Genomic DNA, 13306 nt, shown 5'->3' with positions numbered 1-13306 from the left:
ACACAGCATGCTAGCAGAGCAAAGACTGCGAACCACAACGTGTTGCCAAAGACACACAGAGGAAAGACTTGTAATCGGGTCTCATTGGACGAGGTGTTAAGTTATGTAAGACCTCAATGTACTCTGTGGCCCTATGGCCTTTGAAAATATGTTTTCTTTCATGCAAGAACAGAAGTGAAAACACAGTAGCTTATCACTTATCACTCTATTATAGAGCAGTCTGCTTGTTATTACAAGCGAAAAAAAGGCTGCTATTGGTTACCATTTTTTGTTCATTACTTTGATATACACTGAGATATCTATGGATGAATTGCAATGAAGCAAACATTCACGGTTCCCAGATGATGTATCCTGATAACCTTTTTGATCCCTGATTTCTCCTGTAGCTCCACCATGAGGCTTCAATATCTGTTGAATGGTTTCACACGAAATTAGGTATAGACATTTATGTCCCTCTCAGGACGGATGTTACTGTAAAATGTTGTAATAGCCCCATAAAGCACATCCCACAAAGTTGTGCAACTGTAGAAACTGTACATAACTTCTTCACATATAGTCACCGAACAGGACATGTTCTCACTTCTTGGCCACTTTAAGCAGTGAGCTAAAGGTCCCCTTGTTGAAACCTGGCGTTGGATTCAATCAGCCCTTTCATGTTCGATGGAAACACATTTAGCTTGTCCTGTACAGTGAACCTCATCAAATGAGGGGGCAGGCCGGGGATCACAGACACAGCTTGTTAAATGGTAAAGCTTTTGCACAGAACCGCAGTACTTATAGTTCATCTTGAATAAACACCAGCACTGTTCAGAAAGTGTAAAATGAGAGCTGCCTCCTGTTTGCCCCATGTTATTACACTTAATGGGTAGAGTTATACATTTGTTGGCTTCTTTATATAACTGTAGAAGATTCTTCATCTGCTGTTTCAGCTCCTTTTGTAACAATACATGCTGATATCTGAGTACATATTTTTGATTCCATAAAAGAAAAACCATCATATGTTTCAGGGATGAGTTTGTACAATAGTAATATTTATAGCTGTTTAAATGATATTTCCAGTGTTTTTGTGTGTTTATAGATCAGTCCCCACAAATCACATCTACTTAACGATCCTGCCAACCGTCAGTGTTTGGATTTTTTAACATTTTCCTGCTGTATCTGCACGTCTTTGGTTTCTGTTCATTTCAGTGTGCTATAAAAGCCAACTTGTGGAGTTCATTTTCAAGTTGATTTTTCATACCGCAATTGCTGCCTGGAAGTCAGGAAGAACATAGTTTTAAAAAATTTGCAGCACATTTTCATTATGTATATGGGAATGGTTGAAAAAACCCCAAAAAGTAAGAAAAATATTTATCCTAGAATAATTTTTTTCGCACTTTTAAAAAGTGGAAAGAAGAACATTAAGGCGCTGATTTTGATGAGATTTTAAACTGTGCTTCTGATGGCAGAGTAATTGGCTCTTTGCTCTATTTGTATTATACTAGCAAAACATCACATTACAATAACAGTCACTGTAAGGCTGCTGATTTCTCCAAAGTAAGCACCTTTGTCCACATTGCACCATAAATCAAGCTAATGAGGTTAATTCTGTGTAGTTATCTAGTTTACAGTGAGTCTATAAATTCTGTGTTATTAGCTTGTGTACACTGACCCTTCATTACATGTGAATTATCCAGTAAAATTCATGCACCACTGTACTTAATTGTAACGCCCTCAGGCAGCAAACCATACAAACCCACTGTTGTTATTTTACATAGGTATTGTGTGCCGTTGGTATCCTCATTGAAATAATCTATGGTTGCAAAGAATGTTTGCAACACCACGCCTCTGTGAGTATGAATAACATACCCTCAGGGCTGTCCTTTCCCTCAACACAGTTACTCAAGACACACCTTTTTTACCTGCATATCATACCATGCAAAATCAAATACATGGTGTAGACTCTACAAACACACTAATCAAGAATACCCAAAGAGACATACATGAGCTTCTGGGAAAAATGTGTTTATTGATTCCTGACCAAATCTAATTAATCAAATGTGTCAAATAGAGAAGACTTCTAGTGAACCCTATGATATGAAAACACCATCTGCACGGCAGCTCATTTCTGTCAGGGAAAGAAAAGGACATTGTTATATAAAACATTTTGAAATATCGAGTCACTTTGTGGAAATTATTAGTATAAAGTCTGAATTTTAACCTTCTAAGTTTAAGTGTATTAAAATGTACTTCCTATACTTTTTGTAAATGTAGTTCTTATAATTATGACCTAAAAAGTCTGAATTTTAAATTATTACCTCATCATTTTTGTCCTATGAAATTATCTTACAATAATGATTTGAGAAGTTCAACTTTTAATCATTATATCATATTTATGACTTAGTATTACACACAAACTTAAAAGCCAAAAACATTTTACTTTTTTCTCATAATTATGACCTGAAAAGGCACATATTTGACTCACAATGGTTTTTATTTTTTAATTTTTAGATTTAAATATCACTGCTATCTTTTATTCGCTTTCTACTCATTCTGGGCCTTTATACTGTCCGTCACATTGTCTTTGACATGTTTTTGTATCGACTGTCAGACTGAAGTGTCTTGGAAAAGTTAACATGCAGTTCATGTTGAAACAGCAAGATGTGGAAAAATGAGGGCTATCAATTATAATCACACGCGAGGATTCCAGTGCCAATCTGCTATTAAAAAATCCCCCACATTTTAATGCTTAATTTTAAAGCAAAACCATAGCACCCTGTGCCAATTTTGCATGCTTACCAGTGCGACCGTGTCAATTTTGCAACAACCTTCTGGGACAAGAATGGCTTTTTAAAAGTCCTTTACTAAATATACTGTATACTGGAATGTTGTTCTGTGAGCCACACTCACTCACCTACTAAAATGTTTGTGTATGTGTGGCAGCGTGACATGTTCCTGGCTAAAAACAAATTTAAATGTTGGAGTGTGGCTTGAACTGTCTGTTCTTGGTTCACAGTGTCGTGTCCAAACCTCTCATAAAGGCCTCATTCACAAAGTGCCAGCTAGAGAGTAATGGTCTCTCCTGCCTGTGGCCTTCTCGATTGAGACCAGATGCTGCAAATTCTTCCCTCTGCAGCACATCAGCCCAACATAGCCCTCTATCTGCTCTATCACTTCCTGCTGTAGTCCGACACACAAATTAACATTTACATGTCACCTTTCATGAGTTATTTTAAGACATCAGATTTGATGTATCCAGATACTGCATTATGCACTGAGATAGTGACTTTATGGCAGTAATTAAAAGGCCATAACTTGTTGAGGTTTAAAAGTCTGATAGCTGGAACATATGTTTACTCTGGTGCCTCGATGAGTTTCTGTCGTGTCTTTGTTTATTAGAATTAAACTGACGCCTGCTGCTTTCCTTTTGAGTAAAAAAACAAAACAATTTGTGCACAAAAGTCCAAAATTGACCATTAAAAATGTGCTTTGAACAATTTCTTGGCTAATACTTTCAGCAAATAACAATAACAGATGAAATACTGTGGTTAAGCATTTAGCTTACACACAACCAAATCCCCTGTCTACTGCATGAGTTGACTACAAATCTGAAACCACAATAAATAATGCGCCACACTGCAAATATGCTAATACAGGCCTGTGGTTATAAATCTAGAATATTTTGTATAAGCTGCAGTGCATATATTTGTGCATGAAGGCTTATGTAATTATTATGGCAGCCATTTGTCAAATGTATTATATTGTGCACACTGGTTGAATTTTGAAGGCCAGTTTGTATAGAAATACACATAACGAATAGCTGCGGTCCGCTGCGATGTGAAATCATTCCTCCATATCTGGATCTGAGTCCTTGCTGACACAAAAGAATAACACTATTGAAAGATACTATCTCTCCTTGTTCCTCTCACCTTCAAATGCCAGTTTGATTTGCAATTATTCACAGTTCTATATCATTCATCCAATCACCTGCTACAATTTCCTCTTGACCTCTAAATACAATGGGCCATTCTCAGGGGAGTATTTGCTTCCTTGTGCACCACGGGCCACACAACAATTTGGGACACTTCCCGGACATTCTATTTGCATAGTTTTATTTACAGGAGCATAAAGACCAGAACTGTACCCTCTTAAAAATTAAATGAACCAAAAAAAAACCCATAAGCAAACACGAAAACAGGCTCTGCTGATTTATACTGTAAGCATCTGTTGATGTATAAAGCAGCCATAAGAATAGACCAGAGCCCAAATACTGTTGTTCCAGTCTAGGATGCAGTTGTAAACAAGGTTGTCAGCAACTGCAGGGATGTGCAGCTCAGATCTGGATGACAAAACGAAGCCGCACATTATGTGTGAGACTGAAAACAAATGCTTGGACTCCTGAGACGATACAGTCAATTACCATCCGTATTGGCAAATAGGATGTATAATTGCATTCCCCCAACTGATAAGATCTAATATTTGTTTCCCTTTTGGCTAAGTTACAGGTTTGCACTTAAGGGGCTAAAAGCTTCTGCTGTGTCTGCATCTGTCATATATGTCTGTCATGGATGTCCCTTAAAACTCAAAGCTCATTAGCACAGCAGTTTGTCATGTCTGTCAGAGTACTTTTAAATTATAATGACAATAACAATACATTTAAGTTGACCACACATTTCAGTCATAGTGAAACTCAAAGACCTATGGTATTAATAAGATAGAACACAAAGCATACAGAAAACAGTAATAAGAGATAAGATGAAAAAGCCTTTTAGGTTTGTAGGCCTTTTTTAAAAAAGAGTCTAGGCTCTGTGTTGCCATCAGATGTTTAGGAAGATTGTTCCACAAGCGTGCTGCTGCAGAGCAGAAGGCTCAATCACCAATGGTGCAGAGCTTTGTACTGGTGGCCTGGAGGAGCAAGCTGCTGGCAGATCTGAGGGTGCATGTCAAGTTTGTGGTGTGATCAGTTCCTATAGGTAGGCACATGTCCGTTGGTGGATTTATATGTGAGTATCAGCACTTAGTCAATCCTCTTGTAGTGAATCTTGAAGGAGACAGGGAGCCAGTGCCATGAAAACAGAATTGGTGTTGTTGGTACTGCTCTGAACTGGAGCTCCTAGATGCGTTTGCTAGGCATCCCTGTAAAGCGCACATTGCAGTAACCCAGTCTTGAGGATGGAAAGGCATGGACAAGCTTCTTTGCTTGTAAAAGGGTTAGAGAGGGGCAAAGTTTAATGATGTTTTTTAAACAGTAGAAAGAGGTTTTGTATACATGTCTTATATGGTCATCAAAAGTCAGTTGAGGGTCAAATCAAACACACGGATTAGTGACTGAGGAGGAAAGGGGATGGCAGTCAAAGTTAAAATGGGGTATGGGGGATGACTGAATCTAGTGTGGGGTCCCAATAAAGAGATATTCAGTTGTGCTGCTGTTTAAGGACATTTTTGCTCATCAACATGACATGGCTGCAGAAGGGCTTCGGCCAGCTTTCATGTACAGCTGGGTATCATCAGCAAAGCAAGAACCGATCCTTGTGGAACACTACTAGGAGGGATCTAGACCAGCTGAGACATACTCAGTCCTACTGGAAAGGTATGGCTGAAGCGCTTAAGTGCAGAGTCTGGCAGTCTAGTGGTGGTGTGGAGACACTCTAAAAGGATAGTGTGATTAATAATGTCAAATGCAGCACTCACAAGCTATTCCTGTAGCTCAGAGGTGACCACCTTCTCCAACACCTTAGACAGGAAAGGGAAGGTAAATGGCAAGAGCTTCTAGGTCCAGGTTGAGCTTGAGGAGGAGGGGGTGGATGACTGTGACTTTGAGGGCAGATGGTAAATCAGTTTGAAGGGAGAGATTGACAGTTTTCGGTGATCAGGGGCCTGAGAATGGGGATATATGATTTGAGCAGAGCTGTGGGAATGGGGTCCAGGGTAAAAGTACAGGGTTCCATCTTCCAGAGAATTTTTCCAATGTGGTTCTGCCTGATTCCAGTGAAGTAGATATCAAGAGCTCCCAAAAGGAGGTCAGACAGAGTCAATGGCAGGAGAGGGAGTTGTTGACCTTGGCTCTGGAAAAGTTAATGAAGCTGTTACATCACTCCTCTGTAGCCTCGATTGGAGAAGATGATTGTGGCTTCAGGAGATGATTTTTGGTGGAAAGAATATAGGGTTGCCAGGATGGTGATTAATTAGGTTGGATTAGAAGTGTGGCAGAGCATCTCTAAGGGACTTTGAATAAGTCCTTAGATGTTCACAGAAGGCCAGTTTATGGATAGCGAATCCAGAGTCTCTGAAGCGTTGTTTACTTTATGTATGCTTGACTCACTGAAAGCACTTGGTGACCTGGATTATTTGACATAAATTACTTATTTAAGTTTTGGATTGGTTAAAACAAATAAAAAAGTCAAATGTCAGGGTAGCAGCTCTGTGAGGCAGAGCAGTGTTTTGTTTGATATACTAATGTCAGCATTGATGTTCATTTTTAACATGTTCATGGAAGTGTGTCTTTGTTCCCTATGTTCCCTCAAATCAGTACGTCTGCCAATGAGGTAATGTTTTGTCCCCTGTTTTTATGTTTGTCATTGTGACCCAAACCCTCTAACCCTAACCCTAACCCCTGGCTTTTTTGGGGTCCAGCTCTAATTATGAGGGAACATAAGGCCTAATGTGGATTGGGAGAAATCATTCATGAGGCAATGTAGGGCCAAAGTATTGGTCCCGATATAGACAGTGAATATCACCAAATCACCAAAGTTGTTCTGAAGAGGACATCAATGTGTTTACCAAACCTCATCCATCCAGCAGTTACGATACAATATGATACGATATACTTTATTGTCCCCTCTGGGAAATTTGTCTTGGACTCAAGCTGATACATTTATAAATTACCTCCAACAAAAAAAACGAAACAAATACAGAACATCCACATATTGCACATGCCACATAATTGTACACACCACACATTGCATGTACCCCCACAGAGTATATTGCACATATGACGTATTGCACAACCCACAGATTGCACGTGAATATTGCACGTATCCCAGAGTTCACATAGACCGGATTGACAGTAGTGTGTCTCTGGTGTACATGAGCAGCTGCTCGCCCTTCTGCGCGAGGAAAAGTGTGACATGTCGGGAACAATTCCCCAATTATCAGCAACACAAGTAAATCGATTGCAAAGTTCGCCACGGGGGTTTTTCATCCAGTGCACATACACAAACAATGTTCAAAAAGACATACATCACAAAAAAAGAGGCAAAAAGAAGCGGCTTGAGTCCTTGTTGCAGACAGAGCAGCGCCACCGGCACAACAAGACATTGACATTGTTGCTGAGACATTTCACTCAAAAAACAAATATCAACCTCCTGGCAGCCCAAGTCAGTACGATTCGTCCTCTGAGTACCATAAATCTCTGGATAAGACTAAATGGAAATCCATCCAGTAGTTAACTGTTAATATGAAACCAGGTTAGCTGAGATGGTAAAGTTTTTTTTATAAAATCTCCTTAAAAGATCAAGAGCCCTGATTTTACTAGAGTTTTCATTTTATTTGATTTAGATTGTCTTTTTAAAAATATTTTTAAAATGTTATGTGTTCTATCGTCATTACTGAAATTGGTGTTATGTTTTATCATAAAATCTATCAAATCAATTTTTATAATTTGTTGAGTATAATTTTCTTCCATGTTTGAAGCACTTTCTCACTTTGGTTTTAAAAGTGCTCCATAAATGACGATGATGATTTCAGTCTGGGCAGACAAAAGTGTTGGGCAGACAAACTGACGAATTACATCCCTACAGCTATGTGTCTACGTGTAACTTGTACATCCACAGGTGACTCTTTTATAACAACCAGATTTAATTTGGCCCTCCAGATGTTTACTGGCTCCATCAGTGAAAACACATGTTAAAAGATTCATTTTCAGCTATAAAACCTGGACTTTCAATGAACCGTGACAAACAGAATTTTGAGAAACACATAGATGCTTTCACTCCCAGAGGGAAATTGGTTGTTGCCTCCAGATGCTTCAGCAATTACCGGCAAATACGCATATCCACTGATGTACCAACTGGCACAGAGGCTATCAGAGTGTGAATGAGCTCATTTGCCCAGTGAATTTTAGATGAGGTAATACTTACTGATTCAACCTGCCACATCATCACACACCAGAGGAAGTCACTGTCATAATCATTTATTGATGAGGCAAATGGTTTTCAGAAAGGACTGCTGTGATAACGCTAACTAAAAGAGGGTAAGAAAAAGATATGATAGTATGATTTTCAGGTAATCATTGTCAACATCACAGTGTTTTCTAGAGCCATGGCCCCATGTCTAGAAACCAGACCTGAAAGATAGTAACCTGAAGGGAAAATAACACATTCAAACAAACCTATAAATCCCAGTTCAACTGAAAGCATAAACATGACTTGACTTGAAAAAGACACTTCAGAGGAATCCCTCGCACTCAGGGGTTGTGGAATGGAGATTTCCATCCATCGTGGTCTTCACACACTGGAATTTAAACAAAGCCGAATGCTGAACTTTTCCTGCAGGATTAGACCCAGCCAGAAGCCTGAAATATGGGTTTGTTTTGCGTTCCGTCGTACCAGCCCCCCATTTAGCCAGACAACTTGTTCCTTCAAGATTTTGAATAGAGAGAGTCTCGCTGCTCTTTTTGCTTCCAGCTATTTTTATTTTAACATGCTGGGTGGTGTGTGTGTGTGTGTCAGTTACTGATTCAGGATTGTCAGGTTTTCCTCACTTTACATAAAGGTTTTTCAGACTGACAGAAACAGAACAAAAACATTGATTCTGAGTACCTCTTGTGTATGCTATTGTTTTTTTTTCATGAAAAATATAAAGAAGAGCTTATGTTTCCTCTGTTTTATAAAAACAGTAACTAAGCATGTGTGGTGTCCATTCCTCAGTGGTTTAACCGTATTTTAAGAAGCCAGTGGGAGCAGATAAGAGAGCAAAGCAGCAGACTATTAACAATAGTCATTATGTGAGGACAATAAGCATACTGAAGTCCATACTGTCCCTGATACATCAGCTCACCCCATGTTCTTTTTCTTCATGGAGCACAATAACTCCATTAATAACAGGACCTCTAGTGGGAACCTTGCTTCCAGATATGTGATAAACAAGGGAGGGTCTGAGTTTGTGTTGTCACTCCGCACTTCTTGTCTTTGGTCACTGTGTAGCTCAACGAAGGAAACGTGCTCCAAAGCTTCAAGCCAAGGATCACAGTGAGGTTGAACTTGTGTCAAGACAAAGATGTTTTGAGGAGGGGAAAAAATGAATAAAATACACAGGCCACTAACAATTTTAAGCTTCAACATTTGCTTATTTACACATCCAGCAGACACAGAGGAATGTTTATTTAGACTTATGTTGAGCCTTAGCTCCTAAGAGAAGTATCCAACACAGTCTCATGGCAGTTTGTGAAATCACAAAACTTAATCTATAGATTTATGTACATGGACACGAAATTTTCCTTTTTTTTTCGTGACACACAACACAACTTTCAAGAAGAATCGTTTGTGCCTGCACCACATTTTTCTGCCAGTCGGGACTCAGACACCCATACAAACCTTTAAAAAAATAATGTCTTGATGTGTTATGATGTGACAGCGTTGTGGTTAAGGTCTGGTTAGATTTAGGTACAAAAACCACTTGGTTAGAGTTGGGGAAAGGTCATGTTTTGGGTTAAAATGATCATTTAAATGAAAAAGTTACTAACATTACTTCCTTAAAGTTAGGAAACCTTCGTCGTCATGGCAATATGACAACGAAAAAATGTCCCGACTTGGAAACGTGAGGCGAATAGTGGCGTCCTGCATCAAAGTCCACTTTTTGCCATGTATCCGTCAGTCACTAAAACATGGTGTAGGCATGAAAATATACTTCAAATTCAAATATATTAGTTTGTAAGTTGTGCTGAGTGTCACAAATAAATTGGAACATTCATGTCCGAATCTATAGATTCAATTTCATGACTATTTCACAAACTGCTGTGAGACTCGGTCGAAATATCTGACTCGTTAACTGCTTAATGTTCCTCTATCTTCTAGTTGTTAACCTTGCTTGCCATTTGGTGTTGGTAACGCACATTGGGTTAGGGTTTCTATCCTGAAAACGTGTCATCTGCTGCTAAATATAGGATTGATGAGAGCTCACATGAAGACCATAAAACCTAAAAAATGAGTTGAAAGTATCTTAAAGTAGGCCAGTATGCTTCAAACAACGAGCTTGTGATCATTGCTAAAAAGCATCGGAAATACCCTTCCATCCTCACCTTTCTAACATGGGAATTGCTGCTGCATCCCATTTTTGGTTCTTTTCCGAAACCGATTATCAAAATAGCTACTTTCCCAGTCATTGGCCATATATGCAGACAGAAAAGCAGCATTTCAAATCCCGTCCTCTTGTTTTTCTACATTACACAAATCGTTTTGCATGTAGACATAGTTCTTAAAAAATACTGATGAATGCAACTTTAACTTGTGAATGCACAATCTGTAGCTTATGAAGGTTGTGTTGTTTTTAGTCTAAAATTGCTGATAAGTTAAATCAGCGTTCTACTTAATAACAATCAATGAGTGTTGTATAAACTGAGGTCAGAAGTCTTTCCATGGTAATCAGTGACTAAATGCCATTTTTCTGTAATGCTCTAAATGATCTGTCTCTGAAAACTCAGACTGAAACTTTCTGATAGCAGTTATATAGTCAGATTATATAATCAATGTGTAAATATGATCACGTTATTTGGAATTATGCATCTAAACAGAGGATACGGTGGTGAGGAACATATGTTATTGTGTATAACGCATTTATGCTTTAAGGGTTTGATTACGGCATGCCTTCACTGAAACCCAAACATGTCTGGCTGTACAGATAACATGAGCTACAGCTTTCATGACAGAAGCCTGACATCACTCTGCTGTGATAATAGTCTCTCTCACTCTCTCTTCCAATTTACTGTGTTACTCTGTTATATTTTTCCTTTTGTGGTCAGGCTGCGGCCCCCGTGTATCCACACAGCTGTGGAGCCTCACTAAACGACTGCCTCCTCTTCTCCTCCAGCTTATTAAATCTGTCATGAGCTGAAGGACAAAGACCTCTGCATCCCAGTACACCAAAATTGTGTTGTCTGGTAGAATAAAGACAGAAGCATATTACTGGACCTTATCAACACATATTTCCTGTTTTGCCTTTTTTGGAGGGTATCTTGTCATTATTCTGTGTTAGCCTGGCCAGGATGTGGATCATGGATGACGGGATAATTATATGTGATTGGGGCCATCTGAATGTAGGTCTAAGGGAACACTTCAGTCTACTGTTTAATTTCAGAAGTAAGAAGCATTAGCATACTTAACATACTTCACGTCCCCAGACATGACAGTCCGGGGTCAAACAACCCCCGACCGTCATGAAAGCGAGGTGTGCTTACTTTAGCGTTCTCTGCTAGTTCATGCAGCACCATGGAGTTGCACTCGTAAAACGTTGCAACAGTGAGTAACTAATTAACCACATTTATCATCGCATAAGTATTAAGTGTCAATTACTTAATCAAAGTAATGTGACTTATTACATTTGATTACTTTTTGATGACTTTTCTAATTTTCAAACAAATGTTTTCAGCTGTTAGGGTAAGAATAGAATAGAATAGAATGCACAATGAAATCAAGATGCCGTCTTTAAAATGCAGAAACAAAAATAAATAAATAATTACTTCTTTAAAAAAAAAAAAGCTATTATTTGATGCAGTTTAGTGCATTTATGGCTTTAGCGTAAAAGCCGTTTTGTAATCTATTTGTGCGTACTCTCTGTGTTCTGTAGTGTTGCTCAAAGAGCAAGTGTCCTGGGTGAGACGGGTCCCTGAGGATATGGAGAGCTTTCCTGAAACAGCGGGAACTGTACAGATCTTCCAGGGAAGGGTGAGCGCAGCCGATATTCGTGGTCATCATTCTGTGGTGATGACCCTCTGTAGGGCTATCCTGTCTGCAGCTGTGCAGCTGGAGAACCATACAAAGATGCAGTATGTCTAAATGCTCTCTATGGAGCAACTATAAAAGGACACAAGCAGTTTTTGTGAGAGTTGGTTATTCCTGAGTATTCTAAGGAAGTACAATCTCTGCTGTGCCTTCTTAATAATAGCAGTGTCATGCTCCAGGTCAGGTCATCCTCTATGTGAACGCCCAGAAACCGGAAGTCTGTGACCCTCTCCACACAGTCCCCGCCGATGAACAGGGGTGGAGTGTCTGTTTTATTTCTCCTGTAGTCTATGACCAGCTCCTTAGTCTTGGTAGTGTTCAGTGCCATGTTGTTTTCTGTGCACCAAACTGACAACTGCTCCACCTCGTCCCGGTATGCAATACCTGTTAAGTTCAGGTGTTTTTCATGGATACTGACATGATTTATAAGGGAGATCATTTCTTATAAAGCAAGATTTATCTCTCATTTAAAATGTATTCATTAGTTCATGTAGAGTTTAGAAAATAAAATAAAAATATTTTTTGAAAGAAGTCAAATCTCCAAGAGTCTGGCATGGGCTTAATCGGTACTGTGATGCCATTTAAGTCCATGTGTCCTCCAAATAAGCCTGAATCATGATTTTTTTACTAAATATAAAACATATTGATTTTAAAGAATTAAAAACAGCAATATATGTATTCAGTAACATGTTAAATGTTAAAAAATATGAGGAAACCCTCCTGAGCAAAATGTTAAAGGTCTGACTTAAGATGTAACTTCCTTTGTAATCATCAACATTTCCATAAGTAACTGTGACTTAATCACACATTTCTCAGTAACTGTAACGGATTACAGCCACATTTATTTAGTAATTAAATTATATAACGCTGTTACATGTATATAGTTACTCCCCAACACTGCATACAGTACATAAAGTTAGCATCTCAATAACCATATTAATTGCCACAATTAAATGTATGGCTATTTAATTTACTTTCAAAGGCCATTTGTTCATTCAGTAGTTTATGAATGTTCCTAATGCATCCTCTCAGATCTGATAGTCTCTTTATCTCAGCTCAGTTATGTTTGTCACTAAATGGTTTGCTTTAAGATTTCATCAGTCAAAATAAACCTCGGGCTAGAGAATTCCACATGCTTATTTCTCAGCACCATCATGCAACTGCACAATAATTGCTACAGCAGATATCTGATGTTTCTTAAGCCCAAATGAATGGGCCCCTCACAGTCTGTACTGATTCACCTTGAGCCACATTTCATTTTTAGCATGCTCCCCCAATGTTGAGCAATAGAAAGTGGGTGTGACAGATGTATGTGATATTTTACAGGAGCA

The sequence above is a fragment of the Scomber scombrus genome, chromosome 18 (assembly GCF_963691925.1).
Source record: "Scomber scombrus chromosome 18, fScoSco1.1, whole genome shotgun sequence".
Lineage (NCBI taxonomy): Eukaryota > Metazoa > Chordata > Actinopteri > Scombriformes > Scombridae > Scomber > Scomber scombrus.
This window is presented reverse-complemented; position numbering follows the sequence as displayed.